Here is a 10,205-nt window from a genome sequence, read left to right on the forward strand (position 1 = left end):
AATACAAAATAAAATACTAAAACAAATACCACATGAAAATCATCTGGTGTCACTTACATATTACCTCACCTCAATCAATTCATAAATAAAGTATATCAGAGCCAGTCAGAAAGCACAGTGAGCTAAGCTTAGCTCACCCCTGATATCTGTGTGCAGCCTCCTGTAACATTTTTGAGTCCCGGCCTCATCCTTCTGAGCTCGATAAATTGAGTACCACTCTGTGGGATAATGATGTCTTCTGTTATTTCAGCACTCTGAGACCTATGGATGTGAAGCGCATTATAAGAAACATTATTATCTTATTATCTGATTGAATATTGGGAAGAACACCTTTGCAAAGAACAAGGGCCTCATTCTGAGTCTACTGGTAACCCGTTGGTTACCGGCAGACTCATCTTACCATTACCGGTGCCCGATATCCTGGCGTTACCAGCAAATTATGGGCGGCGGCAACAACGGTAAGTGCCCATTCCATGCAGTACTATTTTAATGACATTTTTCCCAGACTAGCTTACTCATAGTGACCCCCTTAGTGTCCAAAAATGTAAAATATAAGAACTGGATATTAATAATAGACATGCCTTGTTTGAGTAACTATTTCCAATCAATAATGTAGAGCAGCTTGTAGGCATATTAGACCAACCAAGTGCATCTAACAGAGTAGTTGTAACATGGTGTTTAAATAATAATAATTTTTTAATAATTAAAAAATGAACCATTTTTTCTAAGAGCAATAAAATGAGAGCAAATAAAAAATAATTGACACGTATCATCATTATGGTAGTCACACATTGGGCATGACTTAGAGGATGGAGACTGTTTACATGTAAGAAACCTAGATGTAACTTTAAATAAACAATTTTTAATGTGCGTGAATCAATCCAATTTAAGTATGGTTTGTACCCCAGTGACTGCTTTGTGCTAATATATTTAGAAGCTAATCGTTTGCCACTGCCCTTGGTGGGTGATGTCTAACTAAGCCCAATCCCAGTACCTGCTTTTAACATGGCGCACAGATAATCAAATTATTTGATAAGGATTACTTCAAAGATAGATATTTGGGATGTTTTTCAGCACTCTCTTCATGTGTGAGAACCAAGGCCACGGATTAGTTGTGTTATTTTGCAATATATCCTCCAGAGCAGAATTATAACCTTTAGGATTAGTCCATAGCTTTAACCAAAATAGTAAATTATTAGTCGGGATATACACTCATTTCTCTATTGCCCAAGTTAACATGTTGATGGCACTATTAAGCATACCTTTGGGTAAACTCAATGAACCCTGAAAAAAACTCTGTTTTCATTGACAATGAGACTATCAATTTGATTGTGGCACTAAATCAATGTGCCCTGTAGGACAGCAAATGTAGTTTGTAATATATAAAGTTTGGTGGTGGGGGCCACTGCTGTCCCACTATATCTCCTGGAGAAGCGTAAAGTGGTACCCATGATTTTCGTCATGATCAGAACACTTTTAGTTAGCAGGGATCGCCAGTCTTCTATATTGTTCAAATGTACTCCTGGGTAATCAAACTGGTTGACATTTCCAAACTTAAAGCCATTAAAACTCAATTGAATAGTAGGTAGACACTTTTGGTGGTCTCATGAAACAAATTCAGGAAAAACCCATTGGTGAGGTGATTAAAGAACAGCAAAACCTTGCAAATAACAATGAACTTACACACTTATTTGATGTAAAGTAATACATTATTTTACCTCGCAGGTCTAACCTAACAGTTGCTTCATTTTTATTATGTAGACAATAAAGCACAGTGTGTAATTTGAGGTGAACACAGCGTGCACGGCTCCACATAGGAAATCATGATTGTTGGTGTCAAAGGCCATCTTGAGGACCACAAATATAGGTTTCAGGGGCATACCTATATGTTTCACACACTTGTGGGCAATCAAGGCCAGTCTAAAGGTTGGCACAATGGTTTCTTTTCCTTTTTGAAATTCCGTCTGAGTGTGACTTAAAACATTGTTATGTATGTTGAAAATTTGTTGTGTCTTCTCTTCAGACCTTTTGCATAGACTTTACACAGCCCATCAAGGAACGAGAACATTTGATGGATCATTACAATCCCCCTTTTAAAAAATTGATGCAGTTATCGCTGCATACCATGACTTTAGGGGATTATAATCCCTGTTTATAGAGTTAATCACTTGTGACAACTCTTTTTCCATCTCCAGCATACAGCATCAAAGCAGAAAGGTAGCAAAGTGATGAGCAGATTGATGAATCAGATTTAAACAAATCGATCAGTAATTGATCCATGCCTGCAACCTTCCCTCTTTTTCTCATCGCAGAACTGGAAAGAAATAAGGGCAATCTCTGCTTCAGAAGGAATGATCATATGTGAATCATTTTGATGAGGATATGTAAAGAGCAGAATCATTATACAATACATTTATGTTGTAAAATACTCAAGGATATGCACTAGAAGACCTTAAGGGCACATGATCCAGCCTTGAGGAAGAATGTTCCAGAAGTGTACCTGATTTCTTTTCATTCAGGGCTAGCTGTCATGATCTCTGCTTCCAAAAGGTCAGGATTTTCCCAACTCCCTTGGAAGCAGATCCATAACCCAGGTTCCGAGTGCCAACCAGTCCCAATTGGGACCTTTTGGACCCAGTCCTGGCGCCAGTGGCACCAGGCTGATAAATATGCCCAGTCCCAGCGCTGGAAGCGCCGGGCTCATAATGCTTGGGTGGACTTACCTTCAGCAGACCATGCTGCTTACTTGCCTGCCAGTTGAGCCTCTGATCCTCTTCTGTTTGGAACTACTTTTCCTGTTGGGTGGGGCTGGAGCCACTCCCTAGATTCAGAACACTGGAACTCTTCTGGAAGGCAGGAACTCTTTTCTTACCAGGAACTCTTTTCTTACTTAGGCGTGGCTGTGGAAGGAGACACCTAAGCACTTCAGGAGGCTATTTAAACCACACCCGGTGGATGAATCTTGCTTTGCGTTATTCTGCAACCTCTGCAGCAGAACGCTCATCGTGTCTTCTGCATCCGGTCCTGGGCCTAAGGAAAAAGGCTTACCATCCTGAATCCAGTCTTCAGCAACACCTATAAAGACAAGAAAGAACAGGTTAGCATTCCGGCATCTGAAAGGCAAAGGCTTACCATCCTGAATCCAGTCTTCAGCAACACCTATAAAGACAAGAAAGAACAGGTTAGCATTCCGGCATCTGAAAGGCAAAGGCTTACCTACTCTTCGGCGCTGCATCCCGCATCTGAAAGACAAAACAAGGTGCGTTTAAAGACATTGGGGAACTTTAATACTCACGTGCCATGACTCCTTTCCACATCTAATCCAGTGGGTATTCCGGCACCCTGCAGCCGCTCCGAACTCGTACCTGCAAAATAAAAAGACAGTTAGAGCGCATAGTGAAGCAGGCAACAAGCGCTTACTTACGTGCTTCCAGGCGCTTCTATTCATCACACGGGCTCCATCTTCAACTCACTTCAGCCCGTCATCCGCCATTGCCGGCACCCTGCAAAACAAGAGACATCATTACTAAAGACTTTAAAGACATTTGAATGACTCGAAACTTACCGTTCGTGCAGTAAACGACGGACAGCAGTCCTCTGAAGTCAAGAGGCCTGCGCTACCTATCCAGTGAAGAAACTGGTTACAGCACCCTGCCCCGAGGCAGATGGAGAGCTCGGCATTCACTTACCTAAGGTGAGAGCGTTAACCTTTGGGGGTCTACAGGAGAGGAGAAGAGGAAAGAGATAGGGACACCCCAATAACCCCAGTTCATTAACCCCATATTTTCTATCTGCAGACATCTTACTCTACACGTCAGGCATACAGTGCACAGAGGTCCAGCCCAAAGAGCCAACCGGGTGCTACACATCACCTTTGAAGATACGGTAGTCGCCCAGTCAAGACCGGCGCCTCTGCGAGAATCAGGTGAGCGTTACAGAACGCAAAGCCTACCACAAAACTCTCGCCCAGGCGCTATGGAAACCTCGGATACTGACCCCCTAACCCGGTTACTTGGGGAACTAAGGGCAGAAGTGCATGCAGCTCGTCAGGAAACGAATGCTCTAAGAAGGGAACTAATTATTTCCAAGGAGAGAACAGACAATCTTGCTAGACAAGTGCTACAGTCACAAGCCGGACAGACCCCGTTACCCGCATCAGGGGCAAATCTTCCTTCAACATCCTCTATGAATCCAGTGCAGATCAACCTACCTGGGAATGTACCTCTGGCTCTGCCCGAACGATTTTCTGGTGACCCAAAGAGGTTTGCAGTATTTATCAATCAGTGCCGGTTGCACTTCTTATGCCGGCCAGCAGCCTTTCCAACTGATCAAGCAAAAGTAGCTTTTGTACTTTCGTACCTTAGTGGCAATGCGGCAGACTGGTCGATCCCTCTAGTTAATCAAGATGATCCGGTTCTCCATGATTTTCAAGCCTTTCAGCTTAGTATGGAGAAACTGTTCGCAAGACATTCACAGGGGCAGGCTTTGGACAATGAGCTTCTTTCATTGCGACAGGGTAATCAAGACCTTTTGGCTTATATTGCATCTTTCAATAGGCTAATAGTGGAAACTCAATGGCCTGAGGACAAAAGGATTACGCTGTTTTATAGAGGTCTACGTGGAGAGCTCAAAGACGTTTTAGCCCAAGTAGTGAATCCCCCACAAGACTGTTCAGATTATATAGACTTGGTCGTTCAAATAGATCACAGGCTGCAGAACAGGAAGGCCGATCGTTCCAAGTTTGATGCTCGAGTATTTTCCAAACCGCCAACTCCTTCCAAAGGAGTAGACTCCGGGGAACCCATGCAAATAGGGGGTCTGAAAGGTCCTCTAACACAAAGGGAGCGGGAAAGGAGGAAACAGTTGCAATTATGCCTATATTGCGGAAACTCAGGACACTTTCTTCGAGACTGTCCGGTGAAACCTGCCAAGAAGGCAGTAGGAGCTGCAGTTACCAAAGTTACAAACTCTGAGCAGGGAAACGACCTCGCCCGACAAGAATAGAGGTCCTCTTGCCGAGCGTGAAAACCAGTTCCGTGACCTCGCATTTCGTGATACCTATGGTCCTCATTAGCCCTGATAATCCGGATCGATTACATGCAATTGAAGCTTACGTCGACAGCGGTGCCATCGGCAATTATGTGGATCATGAAATGGTTTTGAGGATGAATCTAACTCTTTGTCCCAAGGCTGTAAAGGACGTCATTACTACGGTGGATGGTACGGAGATAGCCTCCGGGCCAGTAACGCATACCACTCAAGAGGTGACGCTAGTAAGTCAAGATGGACACCATGAGAAGATCGTGTTCGATGTGATCAAGGCCCCTCAGTTTCAGATTATTCTAGGAATACCTTGGTTAGAGAAACACAATCCTCTGATCGATTGGCGAGCAAGAACGGTCCAGTTTCCAGAATGTGTCTCTACTTGTCACCCTCCACCTGGTGTTGCACTGGCCGCAATTTCTTCAGAGACTCCCCAGTTACCTACCGAATACCTAGAATACCAAGATGTTTTCCGGAAGGATCAGGCTAACTCTCTACCTCCTCATAGGTCTTATGACTGCCAGATAGACCTGATACCTGGATCTACTCCTCCTTGTAGTAGAATTTATGCCCTCACCGAGCCTGAGAACCTTCACCTTCGACAATACCTGGATCAATACCTGGCAAATGGGTTTATTCGTCCTTCCAAGTCCCCTGCTTCTTCAGCTTTGTTCTTCGTTCCAAAAAAGGAAGGAGACCTTAGAACTTGTATCGATTATCGCTCCCTGAACCAGATCACCGTTAAGAATAGATATCCGTTACCTTTGATCCCTGAACTCCTGGACCAAGTCAGAAAAGCATGCATATATACAAAGCTGGATCTTAGAGGAGCTTACCACTTGGTACGAGTAAAAGAGGGCGATGAATGGAAGACGGCCTTCCGCACCAAGTATGGGCTATTTGAATATCAGGTCATGCCCTTCGGACTTTGCAATGCCCCGGCCGCCTTTCAATATTTTATGAACGATGTCCTCAGAGAGCTCATAGATGTATGTGTTGTTGTTTACATTGACGACATCCTCGTTTATTCTTCATCGGAATCTGAACATCGGAAACACGTGAAAATGGTCCTCGAAAGATTGCGTCAACACAAACTTTTCGCTAAGTTGGAAAAATGTGTTTTCAACGTGACTGAAGTTGAATTCTTGGGATTCATATTATCACCTGGCGGAGTGCGTATGGATTCAAAGAAGGTCGATGCAGTTCTCAAATGGCCATCACCATCCTCCGTAAAAGGTGTGCAAAGCATGGTAGGCTTCGCTAACTTTTACCGCAGGTTTATCCCCGAATTCTCTCGAATAGTCCAGCCCATCACTGCCTTGTTAAAGAAAAACAAACGTTTTGAATGGTCTACCGAGGCGGAACAAGCTTTCCAGGATTTGAAGACTAAATTTATCTCTGCACCAATCTTAAAACACCCTCGCCCCGAACTCCCCTACATCGTGGAAACTGATGCTTCAAGCCTTGCCATGGGGGCAGTTCTATCACAAAAGGACCCGGTAACCAATCAGTTGCATCCCGTGGCATTTTGGTCCCGCAAATTCTCGCCTCCTGAAATCAATTACACGATTACTGACAAGGAACTTCTGGCTATCAAGTCTGGCTTTAAGGCTTGGCGGCATTATCTGCTGGGGGCCCGACACACCGTTACTGTGATTACGGATCACCGAAACCTGCAATATTTGAAGACCGCAAAAGCCCAATCCTCTAGACAACTCCGTTGGGCATTATTCTTTGCCGAGTTTGACTTCATAATTACCTATCGACCTGGTACAAAGAACGGTAAAGCCGATGCCCTTTCTCGGATGGGAGTGGAAGAACACTTGGTCAACCCTAAACCTGTACCAATCATTCCCGAACAAAGAATTCTGGGTGTAATCGCCACAGAATCCATAGAGGAAGTTAAGGATAAAGCCAGGCAACTTGTAACTCCAGCAGACATACAGAATTGGCATCTGCAGGGAAAGGACTTTGCAGTAAAGGACAACTTATTGTATTTCCAAGAACGATTATACCTACCCAGCACAGATTTACAGAAAAAAGTAATCTCTTGTTATCACGACTCTTTAATGGAAGGTCATCCCGGTATAGCCAAGACCTCAGAAAAGATCAAGCGCTACTTCTGGTGGCCGTCTTGGAAAAAAGATATCAGAGACTTTATAATGTCCTGTGGAGTATGCGCCCAAAACAAGAGTCAAAAGGAAAGACCAGCAGGCCTCTTACGCCCTATTGACATCCCACCTCGCCCTTGGCATACGCTTTCTATGGACTTCATCACCGATCTACCTCCATGCTCCAGATACAATACGATTCTAGTAATCGTGGACTTATTCTCCAAGATGGCGCATTTCATTCCGCTCAAAGGCTTGCCGACAGCAGCAACTCTGGCCCGAGAATTTCTCGAAAACATTGTCCGCCTGCACGGTTTTCCTTCGGTTCTAATTTCGGACCGAGGTAGTCAATTTATTTCTCATTTTTGGCGAAGTTGCTGTCGGTCGGCTCAAATTGATGTGAGACTATCGACCAGTCACCACCCTCAGACCGACGGACAAACCGAGAGGACCAATCAAACTCTGGAACAGTATTTACGCTGCATGCTGCAACAAACTGAAAAAACTTGGAAAGATATCCTTTGGATAGCCGAGTATGCCTACAATAACTCTGTCCATTCGGGAACTGGGAAAACCCCGTTTTTTCTTTTGTACGGCAGTCACCCTCGAACCTCGGAGTTGGATCCCCTCCAAGATCTTGAAACACCAGCAGTAGACTACCTGCATTCTACAATCACCCAAGCCTTTAAGGAAGCTGTTTCTCACCTTCAAAGGGCTAAAGAACAATACAAGAAAGGAGCAGATCAACATCGGAAGGAAGCCCCTCACTATCAAGTAGGGGATCAAGTCTGGTTATCCACCAAATATCTACCTCTAAAAGGGCCACGCACATTCAACCCAAGATACCTTGGTCCCTATTCCATCACTACCATAGTAAACCCAGTAGCGGTCAAGTTGGACTTGCCCCCGCACATGAAGATACATCCGGTCTTCCACGTCTCTCTATTAAAACCCGTGCAACCTCAAACCCGACTAACCAAATCTCCAAAACCTATCCTAGTGGATGGAGAACTCGAGTTTGAAGTCAAAAGCATTCTGGACTCCAAGATCTCCAAATCTAAACTATTCTACCTAATTGACTGGAAAGGCTACGGCCCCCAAGAGAGATCCTGGGAACCTGCTGAATATGTCCATGCTCCTCGCCTAATCAAAAGATTTCACCGAACATTTCCTGACAAGCCAAAACCCCCGGAGAAGCCCGGTTTGGGAGGGGCCTTGAGGGGGGGTACTGTCATGATCTCTGCTTCCAAAAGGTCAGGATTTTCCCAACTCCCTTGGAAGCAGAGCCATAACCCAGGTTCCGAGTGCCAACCAGTCCCAATTGGGACCTTTTGGACCCAGTCCTGGCGCCAGTGGCACCAGGCTCATAAATATGCCCAGTCCCAGCGCTGGAAGCGCCGGGCTCATAATGCTTGGGTGGACTTACCTTCAGCAGACCATGCTGCTTACTTGCCTGCCAGTTGAGCCTCTGATCCTCTTCTGTTTGGATCTACTTTTCCTGTTGGGTGGGGCTGGAGCCACTCCCTAGATTCAGAACACTGGAACTCTTCTGGAAGGCAGGAACTCTTTTCTTACCAGGAACTCTTTTCTTACTTAGGCGTGGCTGTGGAAGGAGACACCTAAGCACTACAGGAGGCTATTTAAACCACACCCGGTGGATGAATCTTGCTTTGCGTTATTCTGCAACCTCTGCAGCAGAACGCTCATCGTGTCTTCTGCATCCGGTCCTGGGCCTAAGGAAAAAGGCTTACCATCCTGAATCCAGTCTTCAGCAACACCTATAAAGACAAGAAAGAACAGGTTAGCATTCCGGCATCTGAAAGGCAAAGGCTTACCATCCTGAATCCAGTCTTCAGCAACACCTATAAAGACAAGAAAGAACAGGTTAGCATTCCGGCATCTGAAAGGCAAAGGCTTACCTACTCTTCGGCGCTGCATCCCGCATCTGAAAGACAAAACAAGGTGCGTTTAAAGACATTGGGGAACTTTAATACTCACGTGCCATGACTCCTTTCCACATCTAATCCAGTGGGTATTCCGGCACCCTGCAGCCGCTCCGAACTCGTACCTGCAAAATAAAAAGACAGTTAGAGCGCATAGTGAAGCAGGCAACAAGCGCTTACTTACGTGCTTCCAGGCGCTTCTATTCATCACACGGGCTCCATCTTCAACTCACTTCAGCCCGTCATCCGCCATTGCCGGCACCCTGCAAAACAAGAGACATCATTACTAAAGACTTTAAAGACATTTGAATGACTCGAAACTTACCGTTCGTGCAGTAAACGACGGACAGCAGTCCTCTGAAGTCAAGAGGCCTGCGCTACCTATCCAGTGAAGAAACTGGTTACAGCACCCTGCCCCGAGGCAGATGGAGAGCTCGGCATTCACTTACCTAAGGTGAGAGCGTTAACCTTTGGGGGTCTACAGGAGAGGAGAAGAGGAAAGAGATAGGGACACCCCAATAACCCCAGTTCATTAACCCCATATTTTCTATCTGCAGACATCTTACTCTACACGTCAGGCATACAGTGCACAGAGGTCCAGCCCAAAGAGCCAACCGGGTGCTACACATCACCTTTGAAGATACGGTAGTCGCCCAGTCAAGACCGGCGCCTCTGCGAGAATCAGGTGAGCGTTACACTAGCTGAATCTCTTTCCAATGCTGTAAATACAGCGTCACACTTTTTTTAAAATAAAAACATAGCCCTGTAGTACCAGAAGACAATGGGGCATCTGTGTGTGTTTTTTTTTTTTGGTAGAGCCGGATAATGTGAAAAATAGTTTTAATAATTTCATTACTTCACCATAGAACACGAGACCTGCCTTGACCAGTCAAATAAATACTTATACAGAGATGGTTAGATTGCATCTTATTTTAAGGGCAGCAGCTCTTCTACATCAATTTGATCCAATTTAAGGTTCTGTGTGTTAGAATAACACAAAGATCTAAAAAAAACTTGATGAACATGTTTGATTCAAATATATCTGATTTCAAACTGAGCGCCAATGGATTATGGTCACTCTACGTGCATTAAAGAATTTACACTTCAC

Source organism: Ambystoma mexicanum, chromosome 2q (assembly GCF_040938575.1).
Source record: "Ambystoma mexicanum isolate Mex_15411 chromosome 2q, UKY_AmexF1_1, whole genome shotgun sequence".
In the NCBI taxonomy this organism is placed as follows: Eukaryota; Metazoa; Chordata; class Amphibia; order Caudata; family Ambystomatidae; genus Ambystoma; species Ambystoma mexicanum.